We start from the raw sequence: 13,608 nt of genomic DNA, 5'->3' as shown, positions 1-13,608 counted from the left end.
GCGCAAGATCTTCTGAGGACACTATAAGTACTCTCTGATTATCTCAGAATCATTTTATTTCATTTATATGTGTTAAAATCTGTAAAGAAATATACATTATATAAACTTTGTTTTTTCTACAAATGATTCGACATCCCACTGCAATGTTTCAATTAATTATAGACTTTCCCATTGTCCAGATAGTCAATTAATTCCTCATACCACCACTGAAAATGAACTTTACCCATGCACTCCTCCACATAATTTACAGCTCACTTATTTTCTTTACATTCTTCAAACAATATTTACTAACATGTTTCTGCACCCCTATAATGTTCTTAAAAAAGATAAAATATTAAACGGAAATCTTGCGCTTTCAACAACTCTCCTGCAAACCAAGGGCCTCCTTTATGGGATTTTGGCATAGGGCAGCACGGCAAGGCACCTTACTGCACGGCACTTCCCTACACCCAAGTGAAAGGGCAGGAATGCACTGTATTTAAGCAATACAATGCACTCCTGTCCCTTATCCCTGCGTTGGCCCTGTCTCGGCAGCCTAGCGGCAATGTAGACACATTGCACCATGGTGCAAAGGTGCCTCCGTTGCAGTCAGAATTAAGTTTGTGCAGGAAGGAGCACCTTCCTGCACAAAAACAATCCTAACAGGCGTTTTCCTCCTTCTATGTGTGCTGCTGCACGGATGCTGCAGAATGCAGCACACATAGAAAGAGGAAAAAACAAGGAGAAAAGCATATTTCTCCTCATTTCACCTAATCTCGGGAGGCATGTAGATTTGGTGCTTCTCCAGGCTTAGATCACTTCGTAAATCTGGGTGTTGCGCAGGAAAACCCACCACCACGCCCATGGAACACCTCTCGGGTGCAGAGTAAGGTGATGCAGCAATTTGAGCGGCGTCTCCTTACTCATAAATTATGAGACCACTTAAAGCCACGCAGGGTGGTTTAGCGTGGCTTCATAAATTGAAACGAGAACCTTGAGTCACACATGTACAATGCACCATGTTACACATATAACATGGATATAACATGGTGCAAAAGTGACACAAGGCTCTCATAATTAAGCCCCCAAATGTAATGCTCAGTTGTTAAATGCAGTGCACAAAAGAGGCTTTTTCTGGAGGTTACCTGTCTTTGCATTAATGTTTTGAAAACTAGCCTGTCATCTGAAAGGTACAGTGAAATAAATCACAAAAGGTTTTGCAAGTAAAAACATTGTTTTCTCATTCATCTGTGGTGCTTTCTATAGCTTTCTTCCCCTTAATTTATTTTTAAATAAAACCTCACAGGTGCTTATTGTCCTTAGATTTCTTGTAATTTCCAAAAAAACAACAATTTACACTGGCATTTTATAACAACTTAAACCTGTGGACTATATTTATTTTAAATGGAAAAATATACATTTTGCATACTGTTAGACCTGGCACCTTGGCGTGAGTCTCCCTTCCACATTTTGTCGTTGTGCCTCATATGTTTTTGCTGGTGTTAGCTGCTCAGGGCACTGTGCCACTGCCAACCAGTGCCACAGTGCAAGTGCTCCCTATTTAAAATGTTTATGTTGGTTGGATTCCATGACTGGCTTATTTGGTTTACTGTCAGACCCCAGTAAAGTGCACCAGGAGTGCCCAGGGCTTGTAAATACAAATGCTGCTGGTGGGCTTGCAGCACTGGTTGTGCCACCCACAGAAGCGGCCTAGTAAAATGTGTCTAGGGTCTGCCACTGCAGAACCTGCGTTCAGTCTGGTACTGTCATGCTGACTGGGTAAGTGCACCCACTTCCCAGTCCCTAAACCTTCCCTTAACTTCATATTAGTCACCCCTATGGTAGGCCCAAGGGCAGGGTGCATTGTAAGCATAAGGTAGGACAAGCCCTGTGTGTGTGGCATGTCCTAATAGTGAATTACTGCCATTTTCGTTTTTCACTATTGTAAGGCGACCTGTTCTCCATAGGCCAGAATGGGCTGTCAGAATTGTTACATTCTATGATCCTAACAGACCCAGGGAACATGGTAGAAATTCGAGTTTAGTATGCCTGAACTCAGAATAATAAAATACATCTTTTAGTAAAGTTTATTTTAATATTCTGTGTTTGCAAATACCACTTTTAGAAAGTTGGTATTTGCTTGCCTGACCATTTCAGCCCGCCTCTGCTATGATGTGTATCTGCCTGTCTGGTTGTGTGAGTGACAGGGCTGGGGAAACCCAGAGGGGCAGGGCTAGGTAGCCTGGTGGTGAATAGGAAGATTGGCAGTCAGATGGGTGGGAGGAGTACACCTGGGCTCTGAATAGGGTTGTGCTTTGCTACCACAATGCTGGCGCCGCCTCCTGCGGAGCGGCTGATGTCTCTGCCCTGCACCCTGAATAGAAAGGCCGAGTCATGTCAACAGAGTGCTCAAGAACTGGTTTGGACTGGGCAAAGGCCCCTCTACCCCAGAGGAACAAAGGAATTAGGGGTATAAGTATTGGGACCCTGCTCCCAAGAAATTAGATCAGATCCTGCTGAAACAAGAAGAACCTCTGCCAGAAGAGAAGGAACTGGAAAAGCTGTAGGAGGAGTAACTGTCCCTGACCTGGGGGATTGGCCTGCAGTGGTTGCCTTGCTGCTGAAGGAGAGGAGAAAAGACTACAAAGACTTTTATTTCAACTTGTGCTTAAAGATCTCCAAGGGCTTGAACTGAGCTTGCCCCCTGAACGAAGTCCCAGGACCAGTGGACTTCATCCCCAGCTCCCCAAAGTCTTTTGGAAGTGCCTGCTGCTGTTGTTGGGCCTTCTGAGGGACTGCGTGTCGCAAGGAGCTGGAAGCGCGACGCAAGGGAGAGAAGCGTATCGCTGTTGGAGCTGTTGCCGTCGCATCTCGCAGAGAGTGTCGCCACTGCAGCATCGCATCGAGCGGAAGCGTCTCGCATCGTCCGGAAGTGTCTCGCATCCACGGAGAAGCGTGCCGCCGTCGGAGCCGCGGTTGCCGTACCTCGCAGAAGGGGTGTCGCCGCTGCAGCATCGCATCGAGCGGAAGCGTCTCGCAACGTCGGAGAAGAGTGCCGCTGCCAAAGCCGCTGTCGTCGCATCTCGTCAAAGGTGACGCCGCTGTAGCTGACGCATCGAGTCGGGCCTTCTCGCAACCTCGGAGAAGCGTCACGCATCTGGAAGATCCAGTCTTTATTACTTTTGCACCAAGAACTTCAACGCATCTGCATCGCTGCAACACTTTCGTTGCCCTGCGTGTCGCATCTAAGGTACATTGACTTAAAGTGTCGCATTTAAGAACTTGAGAGAAACTAAGCAACCTTTTACCAACTAAGCAACCGTATTGTGTATTTTTAATCATTTAATGGTCTTGTGATAATCCTATATAAAGAGTCCTTATTTTTAATGTACCTATCTGTGTGGTGTCCATTTGTAGTGTTGTCACTGGGTTACTGTATGTGTTCACAAATGCTTAACCTATAACGCTCTGAGATAAGCCTTGTCTGCTCGCGCCAAGCTACCTAGAGGGTGAGCAGGGGTTATTTTAGGAGTGTAACCCCTTACCCTGACTAGAGGAAAGGTTCCCTGCTTGTCACAAGTACCTACCTGTGCCAACCAGAGAACCCGGATTCTAACACATACACCACCTCAGTTCAGACCCAGCCATATTCAAATCAGTCTTGACCCTGTGCCTCATGAGAACAGTCCAGCCCAAACTGCCAAGCCAGGTCTTCCCTGGAACAGAAACAAGCAACCTAGGACCGGTTTCGGGGTAACAGCCCTCGTCAGCCAGGCTAGCTTGAATCCAGTGGCAAAGTGAGCAAGGGACCCACGTCTGGGCATACCCTGTCATCTGAAGGTGAACAAACCAAACACAAAGAGATGATGGACGGAGTGCTGAAACTTTTCAGACACTCACCCCCAGTCACAGACCTGGGTTTAATCAATCATCATTTTTTAGCTCACTTCGCCACCCCAGGTCAGACCCAGCCATATGCAAATCAGTCTTGACCCTAAGCTTCATGGGAACAGTCCAGCCTGAACTACCAAGCCAGGTCTTCCCTGGACTGGAAACAAGCATCCTGGGACTGGTTGTGGGGTAACATCCCTCATCAGCCAGGCTAGCTTGAATCCAATGGCAAAGTGAGCAAGGGACCCACGTCTGGGCATACCCTACCAACTTAGGGCGAACAAAGGAAACACAAAGAGATGATGGACAGAGTGCTGAAACATTTCAGACACTCACCGCCAGTCACAGATCTGGGTTGAATCCATAATCGTTCTTTAGCTCACTTCGCCACCCCAGGTCAGACCCAGCCCAATGCAAAGCAGTCTTGACCGTGTGCTTCATGGGAACAGCCCAGCCCGAACTGCCAAGCCAGGTCTTCCCTGGACCGGAAACAAGCATCCTGGGACCGGTTTCGGGGTAACACCCCATATCAGCCAGGCTAGCTTGAATCCAGTATATTAAGAGCAACAGTGGTCCCATACATGTATGATAGGTACAGTATCGCAATTTTTACAATCAAAAATTGGAGTTAAGCGTGTATTCAATAGAAACATAGAAACAGTTTATTATCATTGAATTAGAGGCACGAAATAAACAAAAAGGTGAGTGAGCAGACCGTGACGAGGTAAAAGGAAATCAGACAATTTCCTTACCACAGGCAAGTGACTTAAAAAGTGATTTTTCAGTGCGTGAAAATGTAAATAAAAAAGTCACAATCAAATTCACATCTCATACTCAACAGTAAGATACAAATTATAGTAAACGTCTCTAACGCTATACTATACATTTTTCTTTATTTTCTGGTTTAGTGTCACACCTTATGGCCTTCTTTGATGATGTTATTCTTCCATTCCTTTCAGTTGCCAGAGAACCAGAACCACAGGAATAACTCCTGTCCCTTACAGAAAAGCGAAATGCCACAAATAAGTATGATTGCAAGAAATGTTCTTGCTAGTGTGGGAGAGTTGTGTGAGGGGATTTCACCTGCGCATGCCTTCACCCAGTGATCAGTCATGCACTACTTTTCCCTCCTCTATTTTCCTACCCTGTCTTTTTATGAGCGGGGGGATTCGGGATGTGGCCTAGTTGGTGTCACTACATAGCTCCCAATGCCTAAAGCACAGTGGGCAAAGTAAAGCACTGCAGTGTATCGTGAAACAAGAAAACATGTTATGTTTTTTAAAAAGGAGACTGGCCAATGGTAGACTGTGTGTGTCGTTTAATCCCCTCCCAACTCAACCCGGCCCCTTCCTGCCTCACGGTCTTCCCTAGGAGACAAATCCATACCTATGAGAGCCACACTCCTCCTGGAGCAAGGCAGGGTGCTGCGTCCTTCTGGTGGCCTCCTGGCTTGTCGACAACTTCCCTGTCTCTAGCGATAGTCTTGTGTTCCAGACTCAGTCCCTTTAGCTCAGGTTCCTTCTCCCAACCTTCCAAAGTCTTTTGCTCCACGAGTCCGGCGATGTCAGCCAGCGCTGCTTCTACCTCAATGTGATCCATAAACAGCCGCATCGTCCTAACTGCATCCTCCTTGATTCCGGCCAAGTGTCCCAGGTTTGGCTCTCATTTAAAAGAACCACATCCTGCATAGTCTGTTCTGATCACCTTCCAGTTCCAGATCCAGCCAGGGTTCCGGCTGTCCCACTTTTTTTTGACTGACATGGCATTGGCTGTAAGGAATAGAGAACAAGGGGTCAGCATTGGTGCAGACACCGCCCATCATATACCAGGGCAGGTTATCGATGATTTCCTCCAGGGAGCTGTCCTTCCCCTCATGACATAATCATACACCAACACATTCCTCATCATACATCCACACAAATAACATCATGCTACAATACATCATCACACCGACATCATATGCCAACCCTTTTACGCCAATTCACATCATACAACACACACCATTATATACCATCACAACACAACTAACATCATACAGTCAAACAACTCAAAATTTGTCAACACACCCACAATCATACATCCACAAAGCCAAAATCATGTGTCAACACAGGAAAGCAAAACAAACAAGAGCAATGAAAATCCATACAAAAATGAAATCATTGTGAGAAATTGGGTTGTCAGTATGGGTGGGCGGAACTCACAGAGTTCTACTCCACAGAATTTAGTGGAGTGCCCAAAAAACTTAACAGGATTCTGCAGAACTCCATTGTTAGAAATGGGGGTCTCTAGTTGGCAATGGCTGGCCACTGTCCAAGTAGGGACCCTTCTTCCTATGTCAGAGTAAGGGAGCCACACCCTTTGATAACCCCTGCTCAACCCTGTGGTAACGTAGCACGAGCAGGCTCAGAGGCAGTGTGTGAAGCATTTATGACCATACACAGAAACACAGTGAAGAACACTACAAAAGGACACCACACTAGTAGTTATAAAAATAAGTATCTTTATATAGACTTATCACAAGACCCAAAACGACAAAAAGCCACAATACTGTAAAATGGAAATACTCTTAGAATGCTGCAAAAATAGTTCAAAGTGTGCAAAAAGAGTTCAGTTCAAAGCAGTGGTCTCTGCGACCCTTTTGCTCACAAAGTACCTGAATTGGCAGGGCAAATAAGCAAAATGCCGCAATGAAGCTGTAGCGTCGATTCTTTCCACGCGAGGCCGGTGATGCGTCGATTCCTTGTTGCGAGGGAGGAGGTGATGCGCCGATCTGCTGATGCGAGGGAAGGCGATGCAATGAACTTCTGCACGTGAGGCCGTTGATGCTATGAATCCTTGCCGCAAGGAAGGAGACAATGCGCCAGCCTGCGGATGCGTGCTGCGAGCAGGTTGCGATGCGAAGAAATGGTGCTCCGCTCGGGAGTGGCAATCCGAGTGCAATGCGATGAAATTGGCATCCGCTATGCGTCCGCGCTGCTATGTCATGATGCGCCGATCGCTGGGATGCGACGCTCTTGATGCGATGCGATGATCTTGAGGTTGCGAGCACTCAGCGGCAGCAGCGCGATGATTCTCGATGGTGCTCTCAGCTGCAGTGGCCCGCAAACGTGTGGTGCGATGATTTCAGGTTGCGAGCACTCGGCGGCAGCAGCGCGATTCCCAAAATGGCGTTTTCGGCTGTGGTGGCTCGCAAACGTGCGTTAGCGGTGGTTTCAGCCTGCATTCTCTGCAGTAGAACTAGAGGCCCTGGAATTCTCAACAGAAGCCTCACCTGCAAATAGAAGTCCTCGCTGGGAGGATTCAGAAGGTTGAGGGTGAAGTCTAATGTGCCTGAGACTTCAGCAGGAGGCAAGCTCAATTCAAGCCCTTGGGTGATTGCTTCAGCAAGATCTGTGAAAGTTCTCTCCAAGTCCTTTCCCATCTTCTTCCTAGTCCACTGGTAACCACTGCAGGCCAACCCCAGAAACAGCACACTGGCACTGGACAGGCCAACTCCTGCAGATTACTTGGTTACACGGACAGAGGTTCGTCTTGACGTCCAGAAGTAATACCATTAGTAGGGGTTTCAGCACACATATTTATACCCCAAAAGTCTTTGTTCTCAAAAGCCACAAGTCACTGAACCCAGCCAGAACCAGTTCTGTGCAGGCCTGGAGCACTTTGTTTACAAGGCTGCTCCTTCCTTTCAGAAAGAGGGGATTTGCCATCAGACGCACAGTGGGAGGTGGAGCCAGCATTCACCTTGCCAGGCACAGCCCTATTGAGGTCAAGGAGCCACCCATCCCCTACTCAAAATGCAGATCTCGTTATTCAATTCAGGTCTGACTCAGTCTGCCCTTTCCCCCCAAAACCAGACAGCCAATACACATAACAGCAGAGCATACTGGAAGGCTTAGGCAAGAAAATACCTACTTTCTAAAAAGTGGTATTTTCAAACAAAGAATATAAAAATAACCTTCACTAAAATGTATTTTAATATTCTGAGCTCAGGCATACTAAATTTGACTTTCCTATCATGTGCCTTGGGTCTGTTAGGATTACAGGAGTAATAATCTGACGGCCCAGTCTAGCCTATGGTAACAGATAGCCTTGCAATAGTGAAAAATGAAATCGGATGTAATTCACTATCAGGACATGCTACACATGCCAAGGCTTGTCCTACCTTTCACATACAATGCACCCGGCCATAGGGGTGACTTACATGATGCCAAGGGAAGGTTTAGGGACTGGGAAGTGGGTTTACTTCACAGTCAACATGGCAGTTCTGGACTGCACGCAGACTCTGCAATGGCAGGCCTGAGACACACTTTACAAGCTGCTTCTGTGGGTGGCGCAATCAGCGCTGCAGGCCCACCAGCAGCATTTGCTCTACCAGCCCTGGGCATGCATGGTGCACTCTACTAGGAACTAACAGGTAAATCAAATGAGGCAATTATGGGAATACCATTTCATACAGTCAATTTACAATAGGGAGCATTCGCGCTGTGGCACTGGATGGCAGTGGCACAGCGCCCAGAGCATCTAACACCAGTAAAACATAGGAGACAACAGCGAAAAATCGAAGGGAGACCCACGCCAATGGTGCCAGGTCTTACATCCATGAGTGGGCGGAAGTGCTTGTTTGCCCGTTAACTCTGTTTTTTTACATGCCAGTAACTCGATTCGTGCTCCCTTGCTTCAAAACCAGCACGAACAGCACCACGTGGTTTGCGTGGGTATGGCCATTTTGTTTTACCTGCTTTCCTGTTCTGTGCATGTGCTGGGCCTTATTTATGCATCTAAATTAAATCTTTGTAATCCTCTTCCATCCCACTCATCCACCCATTATTTACCCTTATTTTATCAGTGTGTGTCTTTGTGTTTGTGTATTATCCGCGTTTGTCTTTTCTTTCTGTTACGTTTTTGTACTTCTTTTTGGTTTTCCACTTTACTTCCTTAGTGTTTTCTTTCTTCTTCTATTCATTCTTCCCTTTTCCTATTTCTTCTTTTCTTCCCACCCAGCACCATGGCAGAGGAGGGCATAACAGAGAGTGGCAGAGCCAGTGGGGCTGCCACCTGCTTACAGTGCAGCCCGTGCCACTTTTTCAAACGTGGAGGTGGCTGCACTTGTTTTCTATGTGCCATGCCACCTCCCATCCAGCAGATGGCAGGCCTGGAAGTGGGTACGCCCTGCAGAAGCGTCGGCTGCTGTGATGAAGGATACACCGATGTGTCCATAGGAACAATGGTGTCCAGCGCACCCAACAGCAATTGAAGCACCACTGGGCAGACATACTGAATTGGGAGCAGGACCTGCTCGACCTACTGGGCGTTAAGGTGGTGGGGTTTCGTGAGTAAAATATTTATTTCTTGTGTTGTGTTCTACAATTATGAATAGGTCAATTTGATACTAGTACTATAGCCAATCTGATTTTGAAAAGTACAAATTCACAGCATTTGCCTGTCATAATATTTTTGGGAGATTAACTGTAGATCTGGGCAATGAACTCTTGTCCGTTCATGGAGTTTTTCACACTTCACACTCTGCAGAGCATGTGGAGTTCCCAAAAACTCTGCAATGTGATTTTTTCTTCACTGGCCAGCATCAAGTTGGCGAGCGCAAGTGAGGAAATTCCACCTCTCGGTGAGATTTCTCAACTCGGGCGGTTGGATTTCTCAGTGTGGGCGGTCGTGAGTGGTCGCGACAGCTTGCATTGAGAAACCTTCTGTTCGCATTGAGAAAGCTGCCGCTCGAGTAGAAAATATACTTGAGCGGCAGAAAAGAAGCAGCGCCCTCTTGTGCTGCGCATGGTGCCGTTCTCATTGATTTTCCAGCAAAAGACAAACACCCGGCGGTGAAAATCAATGTGAACGGCATGACCAAATGCACTCCCCTGCATGTGGAACGCCGCTTAGAACGGCAGAGTTTTTTGGTCACTCCGCGAGCGGAACTCCACAAACCTTGCCCAGGCCTAATTAACTGTACCACTAATCTATTTTTCTAAATCTTCTTTATAGTTTACATCCTCATCCAAGGGCAAGAAGAGGGCTTCGGAGGCAGATCAGGGAGCCAGGAGTGCCACCACCAGTGCCGAGGCTGATGGATCTGCTGGCCCCAGTAAGCCCTCCTGTTAATATTATTATTATTTCCCTATCTTTTACCTCTCCCCATTTAGAATAATATTTCCTTTTTTTCCATTTACAGTACATGTCTCCTTTTTTTTAACTTCTCTTCGTTCTATCTAGGGTTTGTTAGATTCTTGTTATCTCTTCATTATCCTAGTTTCTTTCTATATTTCATGTGTCTGTAACTGACCTCCTCCCATCTGTACTAGTCTGTAGCTTTCTTCTGCTTTGTTAGCAAGCTTTCCCTCTCCTCTTATATATCTTGTGGACTTGCACTGTAAGACTAAGAAAACAGATTTTAGGACAGGTACTCTACTGTGAAGATTGCATGCTCAAGTGAGCTATTCAACGCATGTTTGTTGAGAAGGCTTTCTTTTCCTAGCTCATGCTCAAACAGCAAAAGGAGAGAGTGGTCGTGGTCATGGTGCACCCCTCCAATGTTGTGTTGTATGTATTATTATCATTCATTTATACAATAGTATACAAGCAGTTTCGATGACAGTGCAGAATGGCTGGAAAGGAGACGGAAGACGGTCCCATTGCATTTGCCAACCAAGACCATACACCCTTCATTGACCAATTATTTCACCCCTACATTGCGCTTCAATGACTCAGAGTCATCATTAGCTCTGCCCCTCCATTATGAAACGTTGTTGGTTGGCTTGACTACCTAGCTTTCCTAACATTGTTAACCAACAAAATCCCCAAAGTGATATTTTTGATAGAAGATACTGTTAACCAAACTGTAGTGATGTATTGCGGTTGTACTATTTAGTTAAAAAAATAATAATAAGGGGAGGCGTATCTGGCATCTAAAAATTTGCAATGTTTGTTCTAGCCGCACTGACCACCAGGGCTGGGGCCAGTCGCAGCAGATGCGGCGGCAGCTGCAGGGGGAGTCCCCAGAGGCGGCAGGGATGGGCAGTGGTAAGTCATATTGCTTGCTTACTGGCAATTACTATTATACTCTGTAATGGCATTGTGAACCCCCACTTTAGCAGCTACAGCAGGTGTTGAGTTCTTATGGCCTCTTCCATCTGCAACTTAGAAGACAAAATCTAATAATTAGCACTAAAAATGATGAGTTGATGGATAAGAAGGAGGAAAGGTTGAAAGAAAGGATTGATGAAATGATATATGAGTGAAAGGATGCATGGGTGAGTGAAAGGTTGAGTAGGTGGGTGATAGGATGAATGAGTGGATGAAATGATGAATGAGTGAATGAAAGGATGAATGTAAGGATATATGGATGAAAGGATGCCTGGGTGGGTGGACGGGTGAAAGAATACACGGGTGGGATAAAAGATGGATAAATCAATGCGTAGGTGGGTAAATGGATGGATGGGTAAAAGGATGGCTGAAAGGGTGGATAGATAAATGGATGGATGGATTGATATATGGATGGATGAATATATGGATGGATGGATTGGAATAGTGTAAGACTGGATGAAAGAATGTAAAGCTTTATGTGGATAGCAAAGGGTGAATATATAATTAAAAGATGAATGGATAATTGCTTGAATGAAGCGGCAAGGGAGCTCTTCTGAAGAGGGGCGTACTCACCTACTTTGCTTGCTCGGTTTTATCAAAGCTTTGGTTCACAGTGGGGGGTATTTTTATTTTCTGTCTACTCCCTTGACTCACTGTATTTGTTAACCGTGGCAGATATTTACCCCACCCATCATCATTCATCACCTCTCTGCCCATGGCATTTCACCACCCATGACCTAACTGCAGCCTGGTTATATTCAGCACTACTGTGTTGGCTGTGCAATGTGCGTCTGGTTCTGTAATTGCGGCATTTAGAACATTTTCTATGCATTGCAAACAGAAATTAAGATGTGTTTTCCTTCCCTCCCATTGCCTACTGAGTCACCTCTTAGAATTTCACTCCTTTATTCTTTCCTAAGTTCTGTCCCAGCCTACCAAAAAAATTGAAAAATACATTCTTGGCATGTGCCACATTTTTCTGGCCAAGTGATTCAGATATTTCATGGCTTCCGTCATGGATTTACACCTGTTCGAATTTTTCCCTTTCAACATTGGTCAACTAAAGTGACTGAATAAGCCAAAGCTGAGGCACTTGATGATGACCAGTGAGACCCCATTATTTTATAGTATAAAATCAACCTAGCCGGCCTACTCCTTCTAACTTACCTTGCAATAGAGAGTGAGTTAAGGTTCTTTTCATTACTGCCATGCAAATGCATTTGTTGGAAATAATTTGTGGTGGAGGGCAAAGCCAGGGAGTATAGTGGGACTAAGTGCCTGATTTTGAGTTTTGCGGATGGGATTTTCTGTGGTGAATGTGCCAAATACAACCTATATATCCTGTTCCTTTCCCTGTTTTTCCCACCATCTACTTATGGCAGACAGGATATCCTCATTTTATCTGTAACGTGTGTGATGTACTATTATTATTATTCATCTGCCTCTTTAGAGTGAGGGTAGAATTGTAAGGCATTTGAAGGAGAGCAGGGCCTTTGGAATTAAAGTAAGATAATTTTCTGCAGAGAGTAGTAAAGTACCTGATGAGCTAGCTAGCCTGCCTTAATTAATTTAGCACAAGAATACTTGTACTCCATACTGCATAATGCCTTACTCATAAACCCCTTGAACGCACGTGGAATTCTCCTGCTGTGCGGGCAAATTAATGAGTGGGCAGGATTCAGACGGCCTCCGGCCGTCCTCTGCACATGCCCACCATGACGTCGGACAGCCGGGGGCCATCCGACGCATGGAAAGGGTTAATGAAAGGTAATTTAGTTTTATTTTTCCACAGAATGTTTCTGTTTAGTGTTTTTACTAGGAAATCATTTTAAAGGAAAATAATTACAGTTTTTTTAAAATTTGATGTGCTGTTCTTCTACGTTAATTGCTTTCAGACAGTCAGGGCATTTATGTGAGGCAAAACCCTGGGGAAGAGGGTTAGGCGTATGATGTATGAATGGGAAAGGGGATTTGGGGAAAAGTGTGACAAAGACAAACACTACACAACAACAATATTCATCAGGGCTATGACGAGCAACAATCAACATCAACTTTTTGTGGAAGGAAATGAAGAAATCAGTATTACACAGTTCAGTTTAGTACATGGCGAATAGTCCTTCACCTGCAGAGTCCTAAGTTATTATATATCTAAATGGTCTGTCATCTAGGTTTGAAAAATACAAATTATGGAGGAGTTCAAAGAAGTGTAGCCTGGGTATGCTGAGAGGAACTGTATGGAGTGATAATTGCTTGGATACCAGAGCAATGTGCATCCAACCGCCACTTGAGACTGAACAGTGACAGAATCACCTGGGCTACGGAGAGAATGCAAATGGAGGGCAACTAGGAATGGTGTTTGTTTGTGGTCATTCAAAGGTTTTAAAATAGACTGGTGCACTGCCAAAGATGGGGTACCACTTAAAGGGCAATAAGATGGGGTTATGGAGGCATAAAAAAAGAAGCCAGAGGCACAGAGGTATGAGGATTCTGGACATGGTCCCACAGTGAGGAGGGGGTCAAAAAGTTCATGCTATAGTTTACTATACAACCCTGACCAAATAAATGTTGTGCAGCCTGGCTCGCTCTGTAATTAGTGAACCTGCACAGTTCTAAAAATGATGATTCTTATAAGAAAAATGATAC

The sequence above is a fragment of the Triturus cristatus genome, chromosome 6 (genome assembly GCF_964204655.1).
Source record: "Triturus cristatus chromosome 6, aTriCri1.1, whole genome shotgun sequence".
In the NCBI taxonomy this organism is placed as follows: Eukaryota; Metazoa; Chordata; class Amphibia; order Caudata; family Salamandridae; genus Triturus; species Triturus cristatus.
The sequence above is the reverse complement of the archived record's forward strand: the minus strand, read 5'-3'. Positions refer to the sequence as shown.